The sequence below is a fragment of the Papaver somniferum genome, chromosome 1 (genome assembly GCF_003573695.1).
Source record: "Papaver somniferum cultivar HN1 chromosome 1, ASM357369v1, whole genome shotgun sequence".
NCBI classification, from domain to species: Eukaryota; Viridiplantae; Streptophyta; class Magnoliopsida; order Ranunculales; family Papaveraceae; genus Papaver; species Papaver somniferum.
In genome coordinates, this window is record NC_039358.1 from 188282532 (window position 1) to 188310375 (window position 27844).

Below are 27844 nucleotides of genomic sequence, written 5' to 3' on the forward strand. Positions count from 1 at the left end.
ATTGCTCGTCGGCGGTGAGGACTTGGTGCAGAGCTCATTGGGTATAACTGAGATGGGACATGACTGAATTAGGAGAGAAAATCTCGACCTATGTTTAGTCCGTAGGTTATAGAAGTTGGTGGCAGCCCTTAGCGAACTGTCTGTCTTTAGTAAACCTTCAGATGGTTGTCCCTTATCCTCTGTTGGGCTCCCGATAGCACTTGCCTTTAGAATGACATTCTTTTCCCTTTTGCAGTTGTTTCTTATTATTTTACTCGAATGACTCCAAAACGTCTACAACGTAAAAACAAAGCGTAAGATACAAAAATACAAGAGAAATAACTAAGAAAAGCAAAAGAAATTGATATTCAAAAGATGTATTTTAGGCACTTATCAGGTACAGTTGTGCTCCTTACGTCTCTGATCCCAACAGGATACTACGCACTTGATTCCCTTAGTTGGTCTCACCCACAACTAAGAGGTGCTACGACCCAAAGTCGAAGACTTGATAGACAAATCTGTCTCACACAGAAAATTCTATAGGATTGAATAAATCTGTCTCCCACAGAAATACCCAAGAGTTTTTGTTCCGTCTTTTGATAAATCAAGGTGAACATGAACCAATTGATAACCCGGACTTATATTCCCGAAGAACAGCCTAGTATTATCAATCACCTCAGAATAATAATCGACTAGCGAAGCAAGTTATTGTGGAATCACAAACGATGAGACGAAGTTTGTTTGTGATTACTTTTCTATCTTGCCTATCGGAGATATAAAATCTCGATCCAATTATTTCAATTTCACTCAACACGATAGAAACAACAAGATCAGATCACGCAACTACAAAGATAATGGTTGGGTCTGGCTTCACAATCCCAATGAATTCTTCAAGTCTTTAACCTACAGGGTCTCGATAAGAAACCTAAGGTTAAAGGAGAATCGACTCTAGTTATGTAACTAGTAACACACAGGAGGTGTGGGGATTAGTTTTCCCAGTTGCTAGAGTTCTCCTTTATATAGTTTTCAAATCAGGGTTTGCAATCCAAGTTACCTTGGTAATAAATCATTCAATATTCAACGTTAGATGAAAAACTGATTCAACCAAGCTAATATCTTTCAACCGTTAGATCGAACTTAGCTTGTTACACACAAATGAAATGTACCCACATTTAGGTTTATGTAACCGTATCTAAACGTGTACACCAGGTTGGTTCACAAATAGTTAACCGAGGTTAGCCATATGATTACTCTCATATCAACCTTATTCATATTAACCATAACTAGTTCAAATGACTCAAATGAAACTAGTTAAAGAGTTGTTCAATTGTTTAGAAAACACAATTGAAACCAAATCGGTTTGATTCACTTGAATCAATCATGTACATTATAGCCACGGTTTGCAAAGATTGCATTCCTTATGATTTAAATGTTTAAGTCCATGAGCTGACCGATTTAACAAAGTAACCGGCTTAAGTATGCGTACTTAAGCAACCAGTTTTGAGTTTGTAAAGTTTCCAAACTCAGCAGAAATTTTCGGTTCGAAAACTTCCGCCAGTATGTGTACGGGTACGCATACTTAAGGTGACTAGTTAAGAGTTTGTCAAAAACCAAACTCAGCATAAATTCTCGGTTCGAGAACTTCCGACAGTATGCGTACGGGTACGCATACTTAACCTGTCTCCTTCACCAATTTCGTATATACACATATGCATACTCTTGGCTTCCGGTTTATGGATTTATACACTAATGTGCGAACACACTATATATGCTTACATCCAAAGATGGTTACATCATCAACTCTTTATTTCAATCATTGAAGCATTCTTCTATAATGACAATAGCCGTTTTCACACACTATTAGCATCAAAGCAATTTTTAAGATATTGAAATAATCATTATCGAAACATTCCAAGCCTACATCAAATGATTGTATCACACAAACCATGTAAGATGTTACTCGGAAATTTTCTCATGATATAAGATGAACTTGCTCGAAGCGAAAGCTTACCAACACATATTTCGAGAAATATGTAAGCGAAATATACTCAGCTCGAAACCTCAAATGCGTATAGAGAAAAATATATCGTAACACTACTTATGTCTCAATATAGGAGATAATAGAAATAGACTTTCCAAGTGATAGATGAGTTCAAGTCTCCACATACCTTTTGTCGAAGAAGTTCCACAAGCTCCCCTTAGTAGTTCTTCATCTTCAAGAGATGAACGTCGAGAGATCTAAGCTCAACTACACTATATGTCCTAGTCCGAGACATCTATAAACAGGCTAGAAATCAAGATTTATAGTTTTTGATCACTAACATTGACAAACATGCTTGAGATAGCAACGCATGCGAGTTCGACCGAGCAATGATCTAACAATCTCCCCCTTTGTCAATTTTAGTGACAAAACTATCAGTACATATGGATTACAAAAAAGATAAAAAATGTAGCTTCTCATCCACATGCTTGATCTCCTTGGCATCTTCAACGCGACTCGAAATCTTCGTCACTTCCAAGTACTCCATGATCCTAAATGGTGTAAGTTCAGCATCACAGTTGTTGGAGATCCGTAGCTATAACAATAAGAAAACAAAATGCTCTCAATCATTGTTATACAGTGTCATAGTATTTCATAGTATTATTACACAGCATCAAAGTTCACTTGTATCACAACTTTGACAACAATACTATGGTGATACGTATCACTCCTCCTTAGTCAATACATATCTCAACATGAAAACCACTCCCCCTTACATAATGATCTGTAAACCATATGTATTTGTAGTGTGAACTACACATTAATTCTCCCCTTTTTTGTCAAAAAAATTGGCAAATGTACGAAAATTAGTGGGATTCTAATGAAATTTCCACGGAGATACTTCATGACCAAAAGGTGTATTAACATACCAACAAATTTAGATGCAATCATAAAGCCTAATCTAAATGCATTCATCAAGGAGTTAATAAAGATACAAGATAACCCATAGATATTCCACAGTCGCACTCCCCACAAAGGTTTGGCAATTAAGCACAAGTTCAAAATGAACTCTCCCCCATAAAATGTCATTACTGAAGGAACAACAAAGGTGAGCTTACTTTCACAAGAAAAGAAGGATTTCTTTTGGACAAACAAATCACATGAAAAACATGAATTTGAATCCAAAAATATTCAATTGAAATAACCACAAGGGAACCCATGGTTAGTTCAATCGAAAAATACAACAAAATTAATCACAAGAAATCCCATGATTAATTTAATTGGAATACACAACCAAATTAACCACAAAATGATCAATTCAATTGGTCATGCTCGACATAAGAGAACTTACAGAGCAACAACTAAAATAACCAAAAGAGAATGATTAATTTAGTTGGTTATGCTCGACATAGGGAACCTTACGGAGCAACAACTAATTTAATCATAAGAGAATGATCAACTCAGTCGGTTGTGCTCAACATAAGAAACCTTATGGAACACACAATATATGCACAAAAATATGGATCAGAGGTCGACCAAATACTGTGGAATAGACAAGGATTCATCCTATTTTCCATCACTATTTGCACAATGACATACAATAAGCTTCATCCTTGTAAACAAAAGTTTTATCCTTTCTTCCATCAAAATATGACATAAAAGTCTTTAACTTTTGTAATGCCAAAATTTCATTCTATCTACCATCAATACATTCATATCGACATAATAGAGATAACTTTTGAACAAGTATGGGACAGTCACATGTTCACGGACGTAAACAACATATCCCATAACAATTTGCAATATATAAAATCATAAAGATTAAAATTGCAAAAATCATCTTCCAAAACACTTAGAATTTAAATAAATAAATCTAAAAACATGAAGATGAAAATCGTTGGACATAGATATGTGTACTCACAATAATGACTATTCCAAACCCTAGTTATTCTTCTAAAAAACATAAAAAGAAGATTTACTAGACATAAGAAACATCTCTCAAAACAACGGAAAGATTAGTCAACATCTTCATCATCCAAAACCATAAGAGTGTCTTGAATCCTATCCATGTCATCCTTGATATCCGGAAACTTGGTAGCAAGTACAAGTAGTTGCTCTTGAACACACCTTACTTTGGCATTGATCTTACAAACATCTTTGTGAATTTGATGAAGAAGGTTCATGGAAGAGGAATCACATGAGCCATCAAGTGTGTTGAACCTCTGTCTCTTGCAAGCATTCTCCTTCATGCGATTGAAGGTAAAAGGTCGGACAAGTTTGGGAGAACCAATGGAGTTCCCAATTGGATCTTTATCGAAAGTGCGAAAAATTCGCTCAATCAAGCAAGGAAATCCTAGCTTCTTGTTGGAGGATGTCGTCGACACCATTTGAAAAATGATGAAACCACAAATGTCGAGACTTTGAAAATCCAACACAAGGAAATATACCAATCCCGCAAACTCACGAATCCAACGAGAATTCTCAATCGTGGAGGGACAAAGATTAGATATTCTAAGTTTAGCAAAAGACGTAAAGGCAAGACTAAGATCATTGGTAGGAAACTTACCTTCATTCCAAGCTACACTTTTACCACATAGACCAATGGAGATGGTTTCGTAAGAGGGACGTTCATGACAAGGTCTTGGAAGGCGATAATTCCCAAGAGGAATATTAGTAATCTTTGAAATTAACTCTCTAGTTACATGAACCCTTTGTCTATTAACCATGGTCTTGAATTCCATGTCTTCAAGATCAACATCATAAATGTTGGCATAAAAGATTCTAGTAAGAGTATCAAATCCTTCACCAAGACCATCAAAGATGTTTCCAAGCTTAAACTTTTCAAAACAAATTAAATCCTCTTTATAATCACTAGAAAAATCCAATTTCTTTTTTAGAATAAATCCATTAGATGAAATTCTTTCAAAAGCTCGAGCACAAGAATCATTGAAAAATCTAATCCTAAGAGAATCTTGATCTATAGGAGGATCCATGCTAGAAGATGAAGAACCCAAATTTTTTGAAATCCTTTTTGAAGCTTTGAAATTCATCATGAGATATAGAAATTGGAAGGGAAAACAAGAGGAAGTCACTTACTTGGAATGAACCTTGAACACCCCTTTGTCTTATTTTCCTCCTAGGAATTTAATGGAGGAATTTCATGAACCCCAGAAAGTTCACGTACGCAGACTAATGGGACGAAGAAGAATGTGCGCGTACTTTCTTCTTTATATACCCACAAATGGGTTTGGACCTGTTTATGAACCGCGACCCACAAAAGGAATGTAGGATTTCCTTTGATGTTCACACACCAAGGTAGAGCAACCCGTGAAACCACAATTTGAGAGAGGAGACGGATGCAGTAGAAAACTTACTTAATTATTCTAGAATGACAGAATAACCTTTTAACCCAACTATTCACAAATCAAACCATTTCTTGCCCCATCTCAAGATATATACAAACTAGGTATCACCGGGGCCTTACGGTCCCGACTCAACATTTAGTATTGGCATATTGATATTTATTTATGGTAACTAAGTATACATGTTTTTCGTTTATGGAGACCTTCTTTTATCTGTATTACACCATTCACTTTACATTTTCAATCATAGTTTAGACCATTATCTATTTACTTTGGCAAAGAAGATTCCTAACATGTTGTCTATTGCCTTTGTATTACCTAATTTACTATGAGAAACTAATATGGATATCTTGAATCAATTGTTGATATGAATATCTTTTAACAATTATATAGGGCTTTTAATGTGTTTCATAGATCTAATTTTTATCTACTAATATCAACAAAAAAAAAAAGTGGACAGAAGGCACCAAAGATTTAAGGTTATATTATTGTTATTACTAAGAGACCTCATGGCTTTGAATCTTTAATTTTTTTGAAGTTATACGACAGTTATCCATCTGCATATCCTATTATTTATTTAACTGGTTTTTCAAGTAAGTAGTTATATCCATATAGGTTAAAGATCATTTAATGCCTAAGCGGAAAAATAAGGTAGGAAGAACTTATTATGGAAGATTTTGAATTAATTAACGCAGCAAAATGAAATATTCATCTCCATTCATAATTGTTATATTTCTACCAAACGGGTAAATAAAATTGTGCATTTATGAAATCACCAAAAAATACCCATTATCGTCATTTTCATGCATATGCATCTGTCAATCAGTAACATAAAGAAAAACAACAGTAACAACAACTTTGTTCTTTACCATGATATTGTCTTTCACTGCAGTGCTCCCTCTTGTCATTAAAGAACTGAGCAAGTCTCCGAGCTATTTAGAATTAAGTTTATGTACCATTTTTTTTCCCTCTCTAACATGGTTGGTCATTTTTATATAAATTTACATTTATAGATGTATGACCCGACTTTCTTTTATGTCCTTTTTTTCCAGAACTGGATCTAGCATATTCCATAATAATTAGGATCTCCAATTGGTGAACTCTAAATTATCTTGCGATAATGAATAACACTCAAGTTTTATGTTGAAGTTTCCCATGTATACAAAAGCACCCATGACCTTTAAAAAAAAATACATTATCAAATTTTTATCCAAGACTGGTAAATGCATTTGACGCATCATATTATTGAATATGTTTTCGAAATAATGTCGAACGGTCATCATTGTCGTGATACACTATCATAGCCTGATTTACTTTCCCACGACAATAATATTTTTCAGAATGTTTATTCCCATATAAATAAATTTTTATCAGTCTTCCATTTATCATATATTCCAATGCAATGTCCACAATGTAAACTTGTAATATCAATTTCTCCAAAATAGTGACAAACTATGTTTCGAATAAGAATTTGATTTAGAACATTATATGTTATTTTTGTACTTTTATTGCTATCTTCATATGATGAAATACAAAAAACCTTTGAATAGTTTGATATTAAAAGTGTATCGGTGGTTTAGATATATGAATGTTAATCATAGATACACAATTGATTTCTTTCAGACGTAAATGCATAAGTAAGGGTCAAATAAAAATTGAAACTTTAATAAAAAATATTGCGTCTGAATGTATTCCTTAACTCTAATCTCACCAACCTCTGATAATTATACCGCGTCACACAATTTTCGTGACTCAATAGAGGGTTCTATCTTGATATATGTTTCGTGAAAATACTTCAGAATATTGTATAAACATACGACAATATTAAAAAAAAACGTATTAGTGAAGAATAGTGTGAGATTTTAAGTTATTGTTCGACGATGGAGTTTGTCTTTTGTAAGTTTCTACAAATTTAAGTCATATTACATTATTGATCGAAAATTTCACACATGGTATGCATACTTGTAGATGGAGGAAAACGGTTCGCCGGTTTTTCAGGGAATTGAAGAGACGAGCGTGTTTTCGAGACTCCTCAACCGAGCAAACTGTTCAACCTCACACAGATGCACTGCAAAGGGAGTGCTTAGATTCGAGAGATCAATCTGTAGGACTCCGGCCTAAACCAAGTCAATGGTCGTTCCAGAGTCAATCGGTCGCAAAGAGGGAGATGGGTTGATCTGTAGGAGGGAAGCTGAGAATTGTTTGGGATCAATGATGATCAAGGATTGTGGATGTGTTGAATGTTTCTGCAAGTTTTCTGTGAACTGATGAGTTCAAAGTAAGTTCTGTTCGATTGATGGAATTTCTGAGAGTGATGACTCGAAAAATTGTCTTGTTTCAATCATGGATCCAGAGACTTATTTATATTGTCAGAATAAACACATTGATCCCTGTAAGTGTGACGGTTTCTTGAGTGAAATAGTGGGAAAGTGGGAAATCGTGGTGAAACCAGTTCCAGGTCGTGCGGAGACTTGGTTAACCGTCCACCCACTACTTTGCTAACTCCTTCAACCGTTTACACAACTTACTCACATTTCTCATCGTGGATGAATCCACATGCCGTAGACCGCCTGACCAAAACCCTAAGTAATATCCCCCCAAGCGACGTGATTGATGTCTCACGAACGTGGAGTCTGCAAAGCAGACGTGTATTTGATTAGTCAGTTGTTGACTGATTAGACAATGAGTCTAAGTTTTGTTGAATCGAGCATGAGTGATCGAATGCTCGATGATTCATGGATTGAACATGTTAGACGTTCTTAGATATTGCTCGTCTGAGAAAATAATGTAAATTCAAGCAACCGATCATCTGAATATCGAGATCAGTATTTGAGCAACTAAGCAAGTATTACTCAGTTCGATGAATTACTGAATATTGATAGTTGGATCAATATTCGAGCAACTGAGCAAGTATTGATCAATTCGACGAATTACTGATAAATTACTGAATATTGATGGTTGGATCAATATTCGAGCAACTGAGCAAGTATTGCTCAATTCGACGAATTATTTACTGGTGATGTGACCCAATAAAATATTGGTAGGCTACTGAATATTATATAATTAATCCAGATGTTGATTGCTGGATCAACATAAATTTATTAGTGTTTGAACTTGCTCATAATGATGAATTCGTTGAGCGTTTGTTCGAAACCCTAATTTCTGATCTATTGTTCGTCAATTGATGAATTGCTGAAAATAGGTCATGAGTGAGGGAGGGACCGACCACATGGGATAATGGACGACCATGTGATTCCCAACTGCTAGAGTGAGCGTGCACCAGGGTTCTGTGTTTGACCAGTTGGTGAAAGAATGATGATTTAAATGTCGGTTTCATCATTTATTTAAATAGTGCTCGATTGAGCATTAGGTGATAAAACCTAATTATGGAAAAGTGAAGACCGACCAAGAGGGCATGAAACCGGCCCTTGGTGGTCATGGGACCAGCGGATGGTTGTTTGAGCAAATTCCAAGTTGGTTGGAAAGAGTTTGGACCCAATATGAGCAATTGAGCAAATTAGGTCAAAATTATGAGAATGTGTGGGACCGGCTCCTTGCAAGCCTTAGGGCCGGCCTTGGTCGGTCAAGGAAGCATGTTGTGTCTCCACAATGTTCGTGTATCAGTCCTGAGAGTTTCAGTATTTTTTGATGTGCGTTTGAGCAATATTTTAGATTTTCAGAAGAGTTCGATCTTTGACTGAAATTCTTGATTTTGCTCGAATGAGCAAGTAAAACTTTGCTCGTTTTATCAAAATTCAGAAAATATTAAAATAATGATATTTTAATATTTGACATGAGTATCCTAGTCGGTCATGTGACCATTTGAGTTTTTGGCTTTTTCATGGTTTGAGCAATATTTGAGAAAATATGAAGAAACCATGATTTTTGCTCAAACTGAGGAGTTTCATGAGATGAGAGAAATAATAATTATGAAAGATTAGGGATTGTAAGGTGTGGGACCGGCCACGGCTAGGGCATGGCCGGCCGGCTAGGTTGCCCGGTCCCGCAACACCTTTCCCTATTTTATATTATTATTTTCCATGAAACCGTGAAACTATGGAGAAACCATGAGTTTTGTTGAAACGGAGAAGTTTCATGAGATTAGGGAAATAATAATTATGAAAGGACAAGGGATTGCAAGGTGTGGGAACGACCACGGCTAGGGCATGGCCGGCCGGCTAGGTTGCCCGGTCCCGCGACACCTTTTCCTATTTTATATTATTATTTCCCATGAAACCATGAAAATATGGAGAAACCGTGAGTTTTGTTCAAACAAGGAAAGTTGCTAGAATAAAGGAGTTTTCATGAGTTCATGAAAATAACAAAATAAGGAAAAATAATGGAAGAGGCATGGGACCGGCCACAGCTAGGGCACGGCCGGCCAGCCGATGGGCCTGGCCCATGAGCAACTCTTTTTATTATTTTAATATTATTATTTTCTCTCTCCTGTTTTGTGTAGGATTCCTCGTTTGTCCATATTTTCGAATGCTCGTTCGTTCATTCGGGTGCTCGGTCGTGCATCATTGAGTACAATTGCACCATTTTCTTGGGACTTACTCCGTGATAGTCCAGATGCCCGATTGTTGAGTATTTATTACTGATTTATGAAATTCAGTGGAGAATGATTCATGAAATTGAGTAATAAAGGTGAGTAGTTATTTATTATCAATTCATAGGATGAACCGTGGATTCGACCATGAATTCGGAATAATAAAATGAGCATTACCATTCCATGGGATCGTGGATTCGACCATAGAATCAAAGTAATAAAATTATCTATTACCATTCCATGAGATCAGCCGTGGATTCGATCATGAAATCAGAGTAATGAGATAAGATAATTATCTATTACCATTCCATGAGATCAAGCCGTGGATTCGACCATGGAATCGGAGTAATGAGATAAAATATATTATCTTCTAGGAATTCGGTGGTGAATGTCACGGTAGAATTAATCTATTACAGAAGGGATATTAGCCAGTTAAAGCGTCATACCCGTTCTGAAAGGTGCATAGTCAGGAAACAGCGAGTGTCGCCGAAGTCCTGAAGGCGTTTATTCTCTCAATCTTACGGAGAACTACCTAGATCTATACACAGTCTCTCTACATAGTCAGGAAACAGTGAGTGTCACCGACGTCTTGAAGGCGTTATTGCTCTCAATCTTACGGAGAACCGCCCAATCGTTCTTCTATGTAGAGGGGGTCTCTCTCATGTAGTCAGGGAACAGCGAGTATCACCGACGTCCTGAAGGCGTTAATGCTCTCAATCTTACGGAGAACCGCCCAATTATGTTATTCTACATAGAGGGCATGATGAAATGCGAGGCATCGAACCCTCAGCTAGTGGAGGCTTTTCGAGAAACATATTCATCATGGCTCGTAAAATATGAATCGTCACATGCCTGAAAGCCGTGTCAGAAACATGCAGTATCATGATTTTACGGTTTTGACCTTTGTTGAAAATCCACCATCAACAATACTTACAAATCTTGTTTACTTAGAAACACTATTTAATTTCATAGTGTAGGGTTAGCCCGAGTTTCATAGTTTATAAGCATATGACTGAATATCTTTTTTCCCTTTTATATATATCCTTCCTTTCTTAAAAAAAAAGTTTTATATAAAATCTCCAATTATTAATATAACCCAAATGAGTTTTAGTTTTAATGAAACTTGATTTTCTAATATACGGCTTACTCAAATATGGTTTTAAATATAGGAGTTTTACATATAATCACACCTAATATTATTTGTGCACGTATGTAAACATAACCAAATTTAACGGGACTTGTCCTAGATATATTTATACTATTTTGGAACAATAAACTTTTATTAGTTGAATATGATTTTATACGAATTTTAGTTTTAGCAGTACTCAACTTTTTTTATATATTTCATCCCATGTATGATTACCGACAACGCATGGTTTCAAAAGGTTATAAAAGCTAAAAATTAGTGATTTGATTAATGTCAATGGATGGGCGGAGTGAAGTCAATGCTTGTGACTTATGAGGCCAGTAAGGATTATTAGTACACATCTTCAAATGCATCAACGTTTGTGAATCCTAGTATTCTTAGTTGGTTTGCAAGGAAAGTGTATTCTAACTAAACTATTTGCCAAATATGTTGGTTTGAAAATAATTCTTATAGACAATGTAAAACAGTAAAATTTGTTATTCTTAATCATAATCCAGGAAACTTAGTTTATGTCATCGATTATTACTGCGACTCTACTTTAACGACAGGGAATCATGTATTTCCTGCAGTGGATACAATATAAATATGGCAAGTTATTCAATTCCACATCCTGAAAATGTTAGTTCTGGATATGTGTTATACTTTTCACTGTTCTATCTCAAATGACTTAGGCGAGCGATATTCCTCATACTGATGGAGACGATATCATCCGCAATGATTGGCATAGCTTTCATGATCCTTGTCTTGGCTGGAGAAATGTTTACGCTTTCTCCTTTACAAACAGTCATGAAGTCACACTATTAGTGAGCTACCTCTTTTCTCTTCACATTAATTGCAGGTATCTTCACATTAATTGCAGGTGTTGTAGTAGGATCTAGTTTTAACTGGATACCATTAAAAAGTGAACACAAAATTTTTTAGAGTTGATTGTCAAACTAAATGAAGAAATGTTGGATGCTAACCGGAACTTCATTGATTCTTATTGTGTAACACTGATTCCTATCACATTTTATCAACCGGATTATCTGATTGCATCATAAATTTCAAGATCCCTCATAATAACTCAATATCTCGTTCATAAACCGTATACCATTTTTGGAAAGCAAATTCCAATTACAGATTATAGCTAAATTTGGGAGGTCAAGGACAAATGTTCATATCATGTGTGTATTACCAGTTTTATTTTACAACCTCAATGGACTGCCATTAAAAAATGAACACGGGAATTCTGAATTTTGGATCTTACGTACTGTATTGTAACTTCCACTGAGATATACTTGGTCGTTCCCATGAGTGTTCTCTGCAACTTAAACCAAATCTCAAAATAATAATTATGATTCCACTTTAACCTTTGTGAGGGGTGCATTCTTCACTATCCGGAAATTGTGATGCATGTCTTAAAATTTTTGACGTCAAAATTCGAGAAAAAGCAAATTCTTGACAATCATAAAACAAATTAAATGCTTAACTAACAAAAAGTAAAGCAGGCATTCAATAAAAAATTATAATGTAGGATGCATAAAAATCAAAAGTATACAGGTAAGAGTTTTTGTCGAAGTTGCATCCTTGTGAACCACGACCATGTTGCACTATAATCATTAACGAATGTAAAGGAAAAAAGAGATCCAAATCAATGAGGACGGAAGTACCTTTATGCATGTCATTACGATGGGATCCGCGCAATTACTCTTCATTAAATGGGAGTACCTCACAGGCATCCCCTTAAAGGGTTACTAAGCGCATAGAATCTACCTCCTTTTCCATCACACAGTTACTTCCTTTCTTGGACAAATTTGAGCTGGGATTATGCTATTTTCACTTCAATATCAAAAAAAGAGAAGCAACAAATCTACATTTGCTAATGTTAGGATCGTTGGTGTTCTTTTGCTACAGAAACCAAGCTAATATATGGCATGTTATTTAAACATACCTATGTGGTGCACCATGTATTGCATATGTAATATTTTTATCGAAAGCATGTAAGGTTTTAGCCTACTCAATTAAGTGTGCTATCTGTGGGAGTCGAACCCACAACTGCATGAGAACCATGTGCTCTACCATTTGAGTTAAGACAACAAAAAATCATTTCCTAATATAAGTGGGAATTCGTATAATGACAATTGAGCGCACTTCATTCATACAAATAAAAGGATACAAAAGTAGAGAATTTACCTTTAGCTTACTTATAATAATGTAAGCAGTCATCTTCAGCAACAAAGTCATGAGCAGCTTTCCACCTTTGGCAAAGTTGAGTGTAGAGCTCCTGAAAGTTGATTAATCAAATTAAAATCCCATTGACAGACCTCCTAGGGAAGCAAATGTTAATAATATAGACCATGTGTTTTCCAAATAAGCAACGACATCTTAGCAAAAGAGATTTTCTTATCGCTAAACCAAAAAGAAAAGAAAAGAAACGAAACAAAACATAGATTCTCGCATAGTTTGAAGACCCATGAGGATACAATATTATTTATCTTATGTCTCTTCTCTAAACCTGTCAAAATATGGAAATGCAAGTATTTATTAGATTTCCTCCGAGCATTTCTCAACAAATAATTAGCGAAAAGAACTAATTACTACACGATCGAAAGTTGAAATGAAAAGAGTGAAAGAAGCTTAAGATGGAACAACTGCAATATGGTTTCATCTCCCCCCTTTAATGAGAGCAATAGATTCTTAAGCTTCACTCTTTATAGGCGTCAGATTTCCTGTGGTACAAATTCAGTCGTCAGATCTGAGCTCATTTCGAAAAATATTCCCGTGTGAACTATTCAGGTTAGCCGTTAGATATCATTCGTTTTTATATCTCATCTGTTAGATTGGAAAGGACATCTGTTAGATATGCCAATTATTTTAGGGGTGTGTTTGAAATCATAAACATGTATAGGGACATTAACATAGAACTGCCCTACTCCTTCATCGTTTTTCCTGCAATTCTCGCTTTTCTAAATCGTCTTCACGGTTGGCGGACCTGAAATTGGACGACGTGCATTGCACGTGCACTCTCCTTGTTATCTTAATGTCATCATAAAATACTCACTGTGCGATTCCAAGCTATAAGTTGGTCATTTGTGGATGCCAGCTAAGGAGAAAAAAAATCTTGAAACTGTTTTTCTTAAAGGAGAGAAATACGGTGGGAGACGCCACACCATTGATTTTATAATACACACTTTCTACTGGGTCATCGCCGAGAACATAAAGATTGTCTTCATGTCTTTGTTCTTGAGTGATGCATGGCTCGTCATTATTTGCATAAACGACGTCATGAAGATCTAATGACTGGAAACTACTAATGCGGATTCAAGATATGAAACATTGGCTACAATTACCATGATTCTATGGAATAATAATTTCTCATAAGCTCTACAATTAGTTGGACAGTTCTTTGGTTAACCATCCACATTTGTCACCATGCTGATCATCTCTAGAAATGAAATGTTGCTACTCAGAAAATTTATTAAAAAATTAAAAAACCAATGTAAAACCAAAAACCCATTTAAGAAACGAACAAACAAAGTTAAAAGAGTAGAGTTTTTGCGGCCAGAGCAATGTTGAGAGACCACAACCTAAGAATTGTCAGCGCTGCAAATTAGAATCAGCAAATGGTCCAAATCTAAATGAGTTCGCGGAAAATATTAAACCTCTCTCCCATGCAGAGGGGATTGAGTATCAGCAGTCAAGTGTCGAATGTCCAAAAGGATGACTCGAATTACTCAAACAACAAGCAAAATAGTATTTTGTTTCATGAAGAGCGCATTATATTATTGATGAGGGTCCTTACCTACTATCATGGTTGCAAACTCCTGATCGTCTCTCTTAAATTCTTCTTCTTCTTAGAATCTTATTAAGGTAGGAGTAGCAAAGATTTGAATTACTAAAAGAAGAAGAAGGCCTGCCGAAACAGAAATAAATAAGTTGCTGCAGAAACATGTCGGTGGCCCTAAAAACAGTGCTATCCTACAAAATCCAAAACAACAAAATCAGAAAACAAAACTAATTGACATCTTAAAAATTATTTGGGATTTGATATAAGCAGAAGCGACCCATACCTGTTAGATTTAATGATTCCAAAATTGTCGACTTTGCACCCAGTTTTGTCAATGCAAATCAGTGCATTGTGCATACCTCTTTTAAAGGTGCATCTTTCCTCTTCAGGTCTGTCCTTGTACGATGTGTCTAATATAACACAAAACACTGTATTTCAGGCCTAGCACAAATAATGAAGTATTCATTGTTATCATCTAAAGCCATACATTGTATGTTTAATGGCTGTGCGTTGATTTGCTGTCATTTTAGATTACATATAGATGCACTAATTATGATAGTGCTGCGCAAAGATGATGACATGCCGTATAAGGTTATCCTGGTAGTGCAGATAGGCTTAAAAGGCTAGGTGTGTGGGTAACATAAAAGTGGCTCTGACCAAGGTCATTATTCCTCTTTTTTTCCTTTACTGTGTGCAGCTAAATCACCTGGTTCTCATCCTTTTCCTCCCGGCGCTGTTGCACTACCGTTCTTTGGCGTGCTTTCTGTGCAGATGAGCGGGATCCCTGGCAATTCGGACAGCAAACAAACATAATAGAAATGAGGTTAATCATAAGTCACAAAACCATACTTTGGTTTTAAAAAACAAAACGAAACCATACTTTAGCCCTGATAGCTGAGACATGTAAATTTGGTTTGTTGCCCATGCTGTCCATCACCGTCAGTGAGTTGTAGTTTTTGTTTTATTTCTTTCTCGCGACGTATCTTCTCCTGACGTGTTTTTTATGCTTCCGATCTGGATCGCTGGCATATCAAAATATAAGCCAAGTTACACATCAGAGATTAGAGGTATCCATAACCATTAGCAACATATGCAACATGCAATTAAATTTAATCCCAATTTAATTGGAGCTACCCATAGCCATTAGCAAATTGTTCTTTTCCTTTTAATAGTAAATCTTGGGATAGCATGTATTGGATTGCAACGCCCTAGAGGTACTATTGTGATAATGCAGATGAATACCAATCGTATTGATCCCAGTAACTACAATTTTGAGACACAAATAAATTCAGGACGTAAAATCTTGATTGAAGTTGAGTGAGAAACTGGAAGATTTTCCATCGACAGCTTCTAGTTAAGATGCAAACGAAGATAAGCTTCCCATTGATCCATCAATTCCGAAACAACGAAAGAAAGAAAACCAACAAATTTCAATACCTAATCTGTTTGCAAATAAACCTATGGAACAAAAGAGGACACCCCGTTTATCACTCAATTCGGTTTTGAGATATAAGTTTTCCCATTAATAAGTTTAGTTTTTCCATTAATAAGTTAAGGTCGATTCATAAATTAATTGAACCCCGGGATAAAAAAAATCCATGTCTCTCCATTAACATGGGGATTCTAATTTTGTGGAAACTTATCCGCTAATTCTAGTTTGTTTTGATAATTCCTTAATAAATTAAAAAAGAAAAAGGAAAAAAAGGAGCATACCATTTGTTGATGATGTCCATTTGTTGTTGATGATGCCTCTATCTCTAAGCTACTGAACCTTTACTTTTAAGGTTGAGATGATCATGATTTGATGGCATATCTGCTAAATCGCTGAAAAGAAGAAAAGATGGGTATCCAAAGGATTTAGGTTTGATTGATGATAACGATATCTGTGAAAAAATTATTCTGAATATTTGTTAAAAACGTCGAAAGGTATTTAAAATACTCGACGTATATAAAAGTGGCAGGACAGAAAAAAAAAGAAGAAAAAAAAAAGAGCGATCGTCAATGAAATCCAAAGGTTTGAGTCAAACCTTATGGAAGGAATAGGTATTGGTCAATTAATATTGACCGACTGTGTCAAATCGGCCAACCTAGTTGGTACTGAAAATATAATTTTAGCCCTCAGCAGTAGTTAACTCAACCACATATGAAATGGGTAGAGTAAACCATTCAGAATCCGATCCGAATTGGTTTTCTTCCTCTTCTTTATATATTCAATCTCCCCCTGTTTTTCTCCCTCTCACTTTACTCTTTGCCTAAACTATTCATACCCGTAGCAGATATGGACGGGAATCCTCCAGGTAATGCAAAATTACTTTTCTTCTTTCACTTGTGATTATGTTTCAATTAAGCGTGTGTATAGTTTTCTGTTGATGAAGGTAGTTATATTCAATCGAACCCTAATTAGTCTGCCTGTGGCAAGGCATTAATTAGGGTTTTATTGTAGAAATCAATTAGGGTCAGTGTGAAATTGTGAAAAACATAGTTTTAATCTTTATATTTATGCTTAATCTGAATTGATTAGAAAGTTAAAGGACGTAGAACTTATTGTGTTTTAATTTGAGCTCTTTTAATTTGGATAAAATTAAAAACGATGATTGGGTAAATTAGATAGAAGCTTCTGCTATCAATTGGTTTTGACCTAGTGGATGAAGGTTTAATTAGAGTTTTGTACCAGGAATTTTGCCTGATGGGCAACTTAATGAACTGAATTTGGAAATAGATTAAACTTAGAATTTACTGATAATTAAGAGAGAAGAAGCATTGTATTGGTCTCTTTCTTTCTGTTGGATAAGTTTTAAGGACATGTTGGTGATCTTAGAAGCGCATTTTGGTTGTGGATTTGATGCCCTAGTTAGTGTAGGAGGCCTATGGTATCTAAATGCACCAACGTTTGGACATCTTACGTTAATGATCGTAAGAGTTTAGTGATGCAAATTATGCAATGTGACTATACTGTGGGGGTTCTCTTCCATTTTTTTCGAGTGAATCCTATTACGGTTTACATTTGATGTCTTCCATTGATACTGAAGAGAATTGATTGTTTCTTACTTGTTGGTAAATGATTCAACCAAGCATGTAGCAGTTCCATTCAAGTAAATGATTGGTATATTTGCTTACCCAGATAGAATGGTGTTTCTAAAAGTGGGAAGTAACTGTAGAATATTTATGATAGTTTTCTTCCTATTAGTACAACACTAGTCATGCGACTATTACCATACAAGCTCATAATAATAACAGTGCCAAGAATAGCTCATGTGATCCACCGGCTAATTGGAGTACAAGGATACCCGAAAGGTAATAACAATTCATCCTATTTTTTTAACACTACAGACTGGCTTACTTACCTGGTTAAATTTACACGACCCTCCAACATAGTTACCCATTAAAAGATGTAGTACCTTGAAGAGTAAGGTACCCGTTTAAATTATACTACTGTCTTACCGAGGTACCCAATATGTTTTATAGGGAAGTTTGAAAGACGATATGCACTACTTTCCTAATTAAACTGAACTTCGCCGCACACACTATGCCTGACGAGGCTGGTTTCTCAATACTGATCCCCAATTTGTTCTTGCACATATGGATGCCTAATGAGGGTGTTCTTGCCAAACAATTACACTGTTTGATTGAGGTATATTACAGTCTTGTACTTTTATTTTATTAGCTGACTTCAAATTTTTTGGTAATCATGTTTGAAGATACTATGTAATAAACAGGGGCATTGATGCACCACATAACCAAACACCCTATGGATTAGAGTCGAAGGTAGAAATTACTAAGTTGTTTCACGGTAAGTGTTTGGTTGTTCATGTTTACAGGTAAGATCAATATGCGGACTCGTTAAAAAAGGTAGGAACTGGAACGGGTCAGATTATGTATGTAGCATCAGCTGTATTCTCCCATGCAGGATTCTTATTCATTTGAGCAAGGGCGTATTCGCTGCCTATAGACATTTTGAAATGATAAGTCGGTCAATTTCATCCGTTAATCACGATGGTATTATCTTAGCTCCACTGAACATCATATCTCCATCAACATTACAAACATGAACGTTAGTAATAGCTTCCGGCTGGTAAGCAAGAGTTTCTCACCTTATCCTATATTCTTTTCATCTTAATTCTTAAGCTATCGAGTCGAGAATATATTACTACTGATTTTTACATTTGTAATATGTAGTATGAACTTTCTTCCAACTGTTGTTGTATCGTTACTGGTCTTTAAATGGATGCTTAATCGATACGACTTATATAAATGAAATTATTGATGTAAATAAATACTTTCTTGTGTTTTTTTTGTTGGAATTTTATTAATTTGGCCAAATTTTCCATTCAATGTTATTAGCAAAACTTGTCAGTAATTGCAAATGTGGTAATTTATCTTGGGCTCAACAAATATGAACATATCAGGGCTTGATTTAGACGTTCATTAGCTAGGATTGACCACTAGCATGAAACTAAAATATGTTCCAAACAAATTTATACCACCATCTGAATTTCTCATTTTAAGTTATACAACCGTCTGAATCAGTTATAGTTGTAACTTGTACTATCATCTGAACAACATAACTAATTATATATTTAATGCGATCGTCTAAGTGTTGTACCCAATTTATTTTATACCACACTCTTAGTTTCGTACCCAATTTATTTTATACAACTATCTTTGTTATTTACCCATATTTAGTTTATAAGACACTCTTAGTATCGTACCCAATTAATTTTATACGACTATCTATCTTATTTACCCAATTTATTTTATTCCACCGTCCGAGGACCAACTAACGATCTTTCAGTCAAAATCACATACTCAGTTAGGCGATTGTCTGCTACTACTAACTGTACCAGCAACCAAGCATACCATGTGACCTTATTCAGTTGCACATCAAGAGAAATTTGGATTTCTTTTGCAGCAACTACAAGTGCCGAAATGTATTCTTCCATTGAACGAATTAAATAAGGCGGAAGTATTACACATCGTTAGTAAAATATGGTTCTAACAAATTCAGCAGTTTCTCCTTTGTGCAAAGCCAATCTTGATGGTTTATGTTTGCCTTGGCCTTTTTAATTGTATGGTCATATTGTTCTGCACTTGCAAAACTAGGAAAAGATGATTGAAAAGGAAAAATGGAAAAGTTGATTACTTATAGTACTTCATTGATAACGAAAGTCTCCATAGTTTTTTACCACTAACATTGCAAAGAGCGCTACCAAAAATACACATTAAAAATTAATAGTAAGGATCAAAGTTTGGACATGTGCAACGAGAAGACACTGTGAAATTACAAACTGTACTCGTGAAATCGAAACCAACTGAAAATTATCTTTAAGTTTCTTGTACAAGTTAAAAGGAAAACCTCAACAATTAGTTGTATGATGCTTCACATCCTTAAACATCTGTGAACACACAGGCTTAAACATCTGAGAAACATCCTTAAACATAATTGATAAACTGTTAACTCTTACTGCCGACTAGCGACCTACACAAGTATGCTAATCCCCATTTGATCTTTCTGTAGACGTTAGTATATATACGACTGACATCAGTTAAGCTCACATCCAGGTAGATACAAAAAATTGAGCTTCTTACATTAATCAGCAGCCAAATATTCCAAAAAACCCAGCCAGATATTCCAAAAAGTCGACGCATTATGTACACCATAAGTGCGTCAAGTAGCCCAAAAAACAAACCGGTGTAAAGATGGAATCATACTGCACACAAGAAGTCATATGTTAAGAATATACCAAAATGAATTGAGCAATCGTCAACGAAATTCAGTGTATGGCTGGCTAGTAATAATTCTGCCGTCTAAGATGGTGTCTCCCATATTGGGTACGTCTATGTTTCCCGATGAACTCTCCGTCAGGTCCCAAATTCAAGTTATATAGACCTTTTTGTTCCAACTAACTAAAGATCTAAGCAAATTGTGAACCTAAATCTTACTAAACATTCTATTTAACTCTGAAAATAGATATTATTTTTCTATAGTGTGAATCTACAAAGTGCATGATGAATGTACATCTGATTAAAATGTCACGTTGAATTAAACATACCGAGCATGTTTATCACAAAATCCTCCACCCCCACCTTTTCACATTTGTACATGACCACCAGAATTTGGCCCAGCTCCTTTGCTGCAAAATAATGTATATGTTCAGTAACCATTAGAGACACCAGTGCTTACAGTAATCAAGGGAAAGAAAACCTCTAAATATACCGGATGACACGATCTCCATTTACTGGGGTCTCATTTACTGGGTTCATCGCCTGACTGGTCGCTGATTCCCCCACCATATCACAAAATTACATTAACCACATCATTGTCGTCACCACCTAACCATTCATACAAACAAATCAAACTTAGCTGATGCAATTCATATTCTTTTTGTATTGAGTTTCTTGCACCCTGTGGTTAAAAGATACGGGGGTTTTAAAACTTAACTACAGACCAAAAACAAAACAATGAAGGATGGGTTTCATTTTCTCTTCCATTTACATTGCACACATTATAAAAAAATTCAAATCAATCTCATGGAACAGAACAAGACCTAAGTTCAACATACAGTGTATCAACTGGGTAGTCCAGAAACTACAACTAATTTTTCCAGCTGAGATGTGTAGTCCTTAGTATGATAATGCAGTGTGGTATAAGATTCCATTTGGTTCCAACCCGAATCAGAGAACCAACTAATTACAAATCAAATCTGATTCCATTCAATTCCCAAATCCCACCGAATTCTAAAGGAGAAGCACGAGAATTAGGGTATTAATGGTAAAAATAGGGTTAGGGTTTCAAACACCAAAGAATTGCTATTACAATCAACCTGCTATCGGATATAAACGAAAAATTAAATACAAATACATACCTATACCGTCTGGATTGGATTTAATGAATTCATACCCATCCATCTCTGAATCTCTGCAAAGATACATACAAGAAGGGGAGGAGAAACTGGAATAGAGAAACTGAAAGAGAAATACTGAGTGGATAGAAGAATTGGGATACTATCCGTTTCCTATCCGGGTAAACCTCTGAAGCCCAAATAAGGCTAACTATAGTTGGTAACTAACTTTGCTTGAGGGGTGAACTTGGAAACTTTTTTTCAAAACTTAAGAAATAGAGACGGACAGACTCGCTTGTCCGTTTATATAAGTAGAATCAAAGGTGGGTTGTATTGGTGGGAAAATCCAAAGCCTTGGATTTCAGTGAGGATAGCTAAAAAAAAGGCTTGTTTGTAAACATGGTAAGATTCTACATATAGAACAAATTGGTATTCTGAATATTTGTTAAACCGTCCAATTGAAAACTCCATCCGGAGCCTTCCGACCACTGGATCAGGGTCCCCATTAAACGATGTCCGTATGATAGCCCTAGCTATCATGGAGACAAATCTCATACCTTTTTATAAAAATTATGGGATAATGCCAATCTTGTTACCAAGTGGCACGATGTGCAGAGAGATTCTCATGCAACATTTCTGGTTGATATTTGTGAGCAGTCCTAGTGATATAATCAAAATAATGATGATAATCAGGGTTGTCAACGCTTTCTATCTTCATTTTTATATGACTAGAAAGAAGATTCTTCCGATATCTTGACCTTGTGTCAAAAACATGAGAACCCGTATTGGATCTACTTGTGTTGACAGCGTGTTTAGTTAGTACATCATTATTCCATAGTTTTACATGTACAGAACTTGTTAGAGCATTGCTCGGTCGAACTCGCATGCGTTGCTATCTCAAGCATGTTTGTCAATGTTAGTGATCAAAACTATAAGTCTTTATTTCTAGCATATTTATAGATGTCTCGGACTAGGACATAGATAATGTAGTTGAGCTTAGATCTCTCGACGTTCATCTCTTGAAGACGAAAAACTACTAAGGGGAGCTTGCGGAACTTGTTCGACAAAAGGTATGTGGAGACTTGAACTCATCTATCACTTGAAAATTTTATTTCTACTATCTCCTATATTGAGACATAAGTCGTGTTACGATATAGTTTTCTCTATACACATTTGAGATTTCGAGCTGAGTATATCTCTCTTACATATTTCTCGAAATATGTGTTGGTAAGCTTTCGCTTCGACCAATTCATCGTATATCATGAGAAAACTTCCGAGTAACATCCTACATGGTTTGTGTGATACAATCATTTGGTGTAAGACTTGGAATGTTTTGATAATGATTATTTCAATATCTTGAAAATTGATTTGATGCTAATAGTGTGAAAACAGCTATTGTCATTATAGAAGAATATTTCAATTATTGAAATAAAGAGTTGATTATGTAACCATCTTTGGATATAAGCATATATAGTGTGTTCGCACATTAGTGTATAAATCCATAAACCGGAAGCCAAGAGTATGCATATGCGTGTATACGAAATTGGTGAAGGAGACAAGATAAGTATGCGTACCCGTACGCATACTGGCGGAAGTTTTCGAACCGAAAATATCTGCTGAGTTTGGGGATTACAAACTCCTAAACTAGTCACTTTAAGTATGCGTACCGGTACGCATACTGGCGGAAGTTTTCGAACCGAAAATTTCTGCTGAGTTTGGAAACTTTACAAACTCAAAAAACAGATTGCTTAAGGACGCATACCCGTACACATACTTAAGCTGGTTACTTTGTTAAATCGGTCAGTTCATGGACTTAAACATTTATATCATAAGGAATGCAATCTTTGCAAACAGTGGCTATAATGTCCATGATTGATTCAAGTGAATCAAACCGATTTGGTTTCAATTGTGTTTTCTAAACAATTGAACAACTCTTTAACTAGTTTCATTTGAGTCATTTGAACTATTTATGGTTAAGATGAATAAGGATGATATGAGAATAATCATATGGCTAACCTCGGTTAACTATTTGTGAACCAACCTAGTGTACACGTTTAGGTACGGTTAGATAAACCTAAATGAGGGTACATTTCATTTGTGTGTAACAAGCTAAGTTCGATCTAACGGTTGAAAGATATTAGCTTGGTTGAATCAGGTTTTTCATCTAACAGTGAATATTGAATGCTTTGTTACCAAGGTAACTTGGATTGCAAACCCTGATTTGAAAAACTATATAAAGGAGAACTCTAGCAATTGGGAAACCTAATCCCCACACCTCCTGTGTGATACTAGTTGTATAAGCTAGAGTCGATTCTCCTTTAACCTTAGGTTTCTTCTCGAGACCCTGTAGGTTAACGACTTGAAGACTTCATTGGGATTGTGAAGCTAGACCCAACTATTATCTTTGTAGTTGCGTGATCTGATCTTGTTGTTTCTATCGTGTTGAGTGCAATTGAAATAACTGGATCGAGATTTTATATCTCCGATAGGCAAGGTAGAAAAGTAATCACAAACAAACGTCGTCTCATCGTTTGTGATTCCACAATAACTTGTTTCTCTAGTCGATTAAGTTTATTGTGAGGTGATTGATAATAATAGGATGTTCTTCGAGAATATAAGTGTGGTTTATCAATTGGTTCCTGTTCACCTTGATTTATCAAAAGACGGAACAAAAACTCTTGGGTATTTATGTGGGAGAAAGATTTATTCAATCTTATAGACTTTTCTGTGTGAGACAGATTTGTCTATCAAGTCTTCGACTTTGGGTCGTAGCAACTCTTAGTTGTGGGTGAGATCAGTTAAGGGAATCAAGTGTGTAGTATCTTGCTGGGATCAGAGACGTAAGGAGCGCAAATGTACCTTGAATCAGTGTGAGATTGATTAGGGTTCAACTACATTCCAGTCCTAAGTTAATTGGTAGTAGGCTAGTTTCGGTAGCGGCTTAATACAATGTGGTGTTCAATATGGACTAGGTCCCGGGGTTTTTCTGCATTTGCAGTTTCCTCGTTAACAAAATTGTGGTGTCTGTGTTATTTCTTTTCCGCATTATATTTTGTTATATAATTTAAATATCACAGGTTGTGTGTTAAGATCAATCAATTAGAATATCCAACCTTTAGTTGTTGATCTACATTGATTGACACTTGAACATTGGTCTTTGGTACCGTTCAAGTAACTCCTCTTATATTCAATCAGGCTCGCAGATTTATATTTGCTGATTGCGGATTGAATTAAGAGTTAGAGATATTAAACTCTTTGATATACTTTATTCTAGATTGAGTCTGACTGTCTATTTGATTCTCTATAAAGTGTATTGGAGTAAGTCCCCTCAGATTGCCAAACGAATTGTTGGGTGTGGTTGTTAGACCCCCGCATTTTCAATTGGTATCAGATCTGGCAAACACGTTAAAGACCTTACAAGTCTGTGTTTGTAGCGATCTGAGGATGAACGATATTGTCTCTGATAAACACAATACCAGAAATAAAAGTTTTGTTCCCTTAAAGTCTATTAAAGTGAAAGATTTGTCAATATCGAATATAGAAGAGCCTTGTGTTCAAAAGAAACAGATGCACATTGACAAGTGTTTTCCTGACTACCTTACGGACGAGTCTGACTCTGAAGTTGAAAGGAATGCAGCCAAAGAGAGTGATGTGGTTCTAAAACTCGCTAGAATCCAGGCTGATAATGTCAACCGGTTGAAACATAAAGTCAATGCCCTTGTTGGTATGGAAAGTGAGCGTGACTCTAGTTTAAAGATTATTCAAGAGGAAAATCTCAAAAAGGATGCTTTGAAAATTGAACATCTCTTAAGAAAACTCTCTTTTGAAGAGTGTTCAAAAGAGTCCGCCATACCAACTGCTTCTGATTTAACTGTAAGAGAATCAGGTTCAGAAGCAAAACTGAAAAACCTTTTTGTTAAAGATGTGCCTGTATCTTCTCCTAAACAAGGAAATCCCACATCACACAGAAGGAAGAATTCTCTCAACAATGGTGTTAAGACTGTTCTGTCTAATCACTCAGGTGATCAGAAAGTGTGTCTCTTTTGTGATTCAAAAGGGATTCTGCTTTCACCACTACTGCCACCAGTTCCATCTTCCAGTTCGACCCGATTTCAGTTCATATCGAACCCCGATTTTTTTTGTTCCATGTTCAATCATTGCCTTTATCAAATCCTTGACGTTCCCAACTCTGTTTGACAACATCTTCTCCAAATGACAATTCTATTATTCGTCTTCAACACACCTGAGATTTAATTCTCAAAGGTGTAACTGACATTCGTATGTCTAAACCAATTGGTTTTAGTAGTCACCCTGTGTACCCCACCAGGAAAGTCAGTTCAAGGTGTTCCTCGAATGTTCAAACACATAACAGTCTTCCTAAGATATTTCGACGAAGAAGAACTCATGGATATTCTTCTGACAAGAAGGGAGATTATGTTGCTTTTGATGTGAATAAGGTACCATAAGAAGGAAGCAATGGGAAATTGGATGATAACCTAAAAAGGATAATTGAAGGATATAAAGAAATTATCAACAGGCTGTCAATTTCCTCATGCCAAAATTCTTCAGGTAAGAATCATCACTTTGCACTAAATTTTGATGATAACAAGTGATATGATAACTGAAAATGCGGGGGTCTAACAACCACATCCAACAATTCGTTTGGCAATCTGAGAGGACTTACTCCAATACACTTTCTAGAGAATCAACTAGACAGTCAGACTCAATCTAGATTAAAGTATATCAAAGAGTTTAATATCTCTAACTCTTAATTCAATCCGCAATCAGCAAATAGAAATCTGCGAGCCTGATTGAATATAATAGGAGTTACTTGAACGGTATCAAAGACCAATGTTCAAGTGTCAATCAATGTAAATAAACAACCAAAGGTTGGATATTCTAATTGATTGATCTTAACGCACAACCTGTGATATTTCAATTATATAACATAATATAATGCAGAAAAGAAATAACACAGACACCAGAATTTTGTTAACGAGGAAACCGCAAATGCAGAAAAACCCCGGGTCCTAGTCCAGAATGAACACCATACTGTATTAAGCCGCTAAAGACACTAGCCTACTAACAATTAACTTCAGACTGGACTGTAGTTGAACCCTAATCAATCTCACACTGTTCAAGGTACAGTTGCACTTCTTACGTCTCTGATCCCAGTAGGATACTAGGCACTTGATTCCCTTAGATGATCTCACCCACAACCAAGAGTTGCTACAACCCAAAGTTGAAGACTTGATAGACAAATCTGTCTCACACAGAAAAGTCTATAGGATTGAATAAATCTGTCTCCCACAGAAATAACCAAGGGTTTTTGTTCCGTCTTTTAATAAATCAAGGTGAACAGGAACCTATTGATAAACTGGACTTATATTCCCGAAGAACAACCTAGTATTATCAATCACCTCACAATAAACTTAATTGACTAGCGAAACAAGTTATTGTGGAATCACAAACGATGAGACGAAGTTTGTTTGTGATTACTTTTCTATCTTGCCTATCGGAGATATAAAATCTCGAGCCAATTATTTTAATTGCACTCAACATGATAGAAACATCAAGATCAGATCATGCAAGTACAAAGATAATAGTTGGGTCTGGCTTCACAATCCCAATGAAGTATTCAAGCCGTTAACCTACAGAGTCTCGAGAAGAAACCTAAGGTTAAAGGAGAATCGACGCTAGTTATGCAACTAGTAACACATAAGAGGTGTGGGGATTACCTTTCCCAGTTGCTAGAGTTCTCCTTTATATAGTTTTCAAATCAGGGTTTGCAATCTAAGTTACCTTGGTAACAAAGCATTCAATAATCACCGTTAGATGAAAACCTGATTCAACCAAGCTAATATCTTTCAACCGTTAGATCGAACTTAGATTGTTACACACAAATGAAATGTACCCTCATTTAGGTTTATGTAACCGTACCTAAATGTGTACACCATGTTGGTTCACAAATAGTTAACCGAGGTTAGCCATATGATTACTCTCATATCAACCTTATTCATCTTAACCATAACTAGTTCAAATGACTCAAATGAAACTAGTTAAGAGTTGTTCAATTGTTTAGAAAACACAATTGAAATCAAATCGGTTTGATTCACTTGAATCAATCATGAACATTATAGCCACGGTTTGCGAAGATTGCATTCCTTATGAATTAAATGTTTAAGTCCATGAACTGACCGACTTGGAAAAGTAACCAGCTT

General features: G+C 35.7%; 3 long non-coding RNA genes across 10 annotated transcripts; 1 reads left to right on the forward strand and 2 right to left on the reverse strand.

Annotated features, from left to right (window-relative positions):
• Nucleotides 1-11779: 11779 nt before the first annotated feature.
• LOC113310233 lies at nt 11780-16732 on the reverse strand. 8 transcript variants are annotated; one of them, XR_003341037.1, is made up of 7 exons: nt 16498-16712; nt 15665-15806; nt 15491-15568; nt 15068-15194; nt 14800-14975; nt 13191-13281; nt 12509-12816 (listed from the first exon to the last, which is right to left on the reverse strand). It is a non-coding gene; the product is annotated as an uncharacterized LOC113310233 (long non-coding RNA). The 8 variants fall into 8 exon arrangements; XR_003341044.1 differs by adding an exon at nt 11780-11902 and having other exon boundaries at nt 12668-14975; nt 16498-16732; XR_003341042.1 differs by adding an exon at nt 11909-12318 and having other exon boundaries at nt 12668-14975; nt 16498-16731.
• A 218-nt stretch (nt 16733-16950) lies between these two features.
• On the forward strand, nt 16951-19085 carry LOC113310253. Its single transcript, XR_003341046.1, has 2 exons — nt 16951-17081; nt 18603-19085. It is a non-coding gene; the product is annotated as an uncharacterized LOC113310253 (long non-coding RNA).
• A 903-nt stretch (nt 19086-19988) lies between these two features.
• On the reverse strand, nt 19989-21783 carry LOC113334604. The gene is made up of 4 exons (XR_003352877.1): nt 21648-21783; nt 20999-21114; nt 20835-20915; nt 19989-20492 (listed from the first exon to the last, which is right to left on the reverse strand). It is a non-coding gene; the product is annotated as an uncharacterized LOC113334604 (long non-coding RNA).
• Between the last annotated feature and the right edge of the window lie 6061 nt (nt 21784-27844).